General features: G+C 44.3%; 1 protein-coding gene across 1 annotated transcript in view; it reads right to left on the bottom strand.

The window, feature by feature from the left end:
* Window positions 1-2566, bottom strand: part of PIK3CA (phosphatidylinositol-4,5-bisphosphate 3-kinase catalytic subunit alpha) — a 93129-nt gene extending 90563 nt beyond the window's left edge. Inside the window, exon 1 of the mRNA XM_003794281.3 lies at window positions 2517-2566. The gene's annotated coding sequence lies outside the window, so the exon portion shown is untranslated. The remainder of the gene's footprint in view (window positions 1-2516) is intronic.

The following is a 2566-nucleotide window of genomic DNA, read 5'->3' on the forward strand; positions in this document are numbered from 1 at the left end:
GATAAATAATGCTTAAGAAAAACTGATAACTGTTTTAATAAAATATAAACCATGATATTCTAAGACTTACATTTCTAAATCTGAATAATTTTTAATATTATAAATATTTTCACCAGAGATGGAATCTGTTATAATGCTTAAAAAACACATTTCATTTAAAGAATCACCTCTACTCTGGAATTCAAGATATAAAATAGAGAACTGATCCTTTTAATGCTATGTTAGCTGTTAAAGAGATCTAATGGGATTAAGTTATCTCTCTTCAAATAAATAGATCAACAGAACAAGTGCCCTTTAAATGGTAAAAATGTTTAAAAATTGTTGTTCAGTAGAGGGCACTAAGAAGGTAGAAACTACACACAGAGTACACTACTTTAGAAAAAAATTATAACCTACTTTACATTATTTAAGTATTTTATTTATAATTTAGTTTATAAAGCTCTGCCTCGAGAACTGTCCCATGCATAATGCCACGCAAAGCTATTTAGTACTTCAGTCTCCCTTTATACCCTTCATGAGAATTTCATGAAGTTTTCAGTTTATATACAGTTATTTGTATTTAATAATATCTCTTTAATACTATATCCAGTTTACTTATAATAAAACAAAAACTTTAGATAAAAACATTGTTCTTTATTTGTGGTTCATTTTAAATTCTTTAATTAAAACTGACAAGAATGCCTTTCAAAGTTTAGAGTTATAGTCAATGATATAATAGGGCTAGTATTTATTTAATTTCTTGTTATTTCCTCCAGGATGCTATTACTACTGTGATGTGCTATCGTATCTTCCAATCACCTATTCTGTGATTTTAATAGGAAAGCAGTCTACTCTGAAAACGCACAAGAAAATTTTTAAGAAAGTTATAAAATAAAATTTTTTTACTCAAAATGTGACATAAGAAAACTTAAAAAAAAACACCCACCAACACACACGCACATACACGGCCCTCTTCAGATAATTTTGGCTGATGACACTGCAGAACAGTTAATCTGATAATTAAAATTTTCCAGAACATGTGATGTTTAGATGGAGATCTATGCTATCAACCTGAATTCAGCACTTCAGTTAAAAAATCTTAAAACTTGAATATCCAGACATGTTAAATTCTTAGGCTGCAGTTGCTTTGAGAGCCATTAATAAAAATACGAAGTGTTTTGATTTACCCAAACTTACTTAGCAACAAGGTATCTTAAGTATTTTCCAGGACTTTTTTCCTACAACATGCAATCCAGACACATAAACAAATTTTGTCAGTACAATGTAAGCAAACACCCAGAGAATCCAGTTTCTAGGCAGGAAAACATGAGACCAATATTGCCCGAAGTGGTTCGAAAGTGGCAGTGGAAATCACTCCTTGAGTTACCTGGAATTCACCTACTCAAGTTTTCTAGAGGTTTTCCGCGGCCACATAAACTACTATTCAAAATAATCGTCCCGCAAACCCCGGACCTGCATGTGCACAAAAGGGCAGTGCTGGAATGAGGAAGCTACACCAAGATGAAATCACAACTCTAATTCACTAAAAAATATGCAGACTGTTTTCTCCAAAGCCCCCTCTTGCTGTGCTTCCTTTACCCTTTAACTATGTCGAGAGCTTCCCAATTATTGACGTCCAAGAAAATAGCTTTCGATTCCCAAGTCTACCAACATGGTCGGCCACCATCATCACTATTCCTTTAGCATCCTAAAATAAACCCCTCTAGCCGCGGTCGAAACACACCGGCTGAACGTCTGGTGTTTACACAGTCCAGTCCTGGGCTCTACCCTACCTTTCGGAGCCACTGAGCAGATACGAAAACAGGCATCACATTATAGACTTAGTAAAGACAGAGTCACATGAGACTATGTCTCAGGTCTATGAATGAAAGATCCAAACGCTAGATCGTCTCGGTTAAGAGGAAAAAACAACCTCAAAGGAAGGGTGGGAGGGGAGCTGCCGAGTGGGGGAAGCGGTTTTCCTTCCATACCCCCGCCGGGCGATTTAAACCCAGTGAGACACGAACGCAGGGCCGCCGGGCTGGCGGGGCCGGAGTCCTCGGGCGTGACAGCCCCTCAGATCAGCTCGCGGCTCCGCGCCGGGACCTCTCGCGCCGCGGTGTCCGCCGCAGCCCCGCGCCCGCCGGCCGGGTGGGCGTGCGGGGCGCGGGAGACCAAGCCACTGCGGCCGGGGCGGCGGCCCCAGGCGCACTTCCTCAGTCTCCAGCCGCCCCATCCCCAAAAATGGGAGGAGAGGAAGGAAACCAAGAGCGAGGCGGCTGCCAGAGGGAGAAAGGAGAGGGAGCGGCGAGCTCGCCTCTGCAGCTGGGAGAGGCCAGAGGCGGGCGAGGGCGAGCGAGAGGGAGAGGGAGCGGCGATCACCGGCGAACTCCGCCGCGGGCCAACTACGGAGACGACCGGCCGGCAGCCCCCGCCCGAGACGCCGGGAGCACCCGGGAGCACCCGGGAGTCCCCAGCACCCACCCCCGGCCCCATCCCCACCGCGCCCGCTCCCGGTCAGTCCGCGCTCTACTCACGCTCGGGGCTCTTCCAGGCTCCGCGGCTCCAACCGCATCGGGTCCCAGCC

Source organism: Otolemur garnettii, unplaced genomic scaffold, assembly GCF_000181295.1.
Source record: "Otolemur garnettii isolate 467f Iridium unplaced genomic scaffold, OtoGar3 scaffold00078, whole genome shotgun sequence".
In the NCBI taxonomy this organism is placed as follows: Eukaryota; Metazoa; Chordata; class Mammalia; order Primates; family Galagidae; genus Otolemur; species Otolemur garnettii.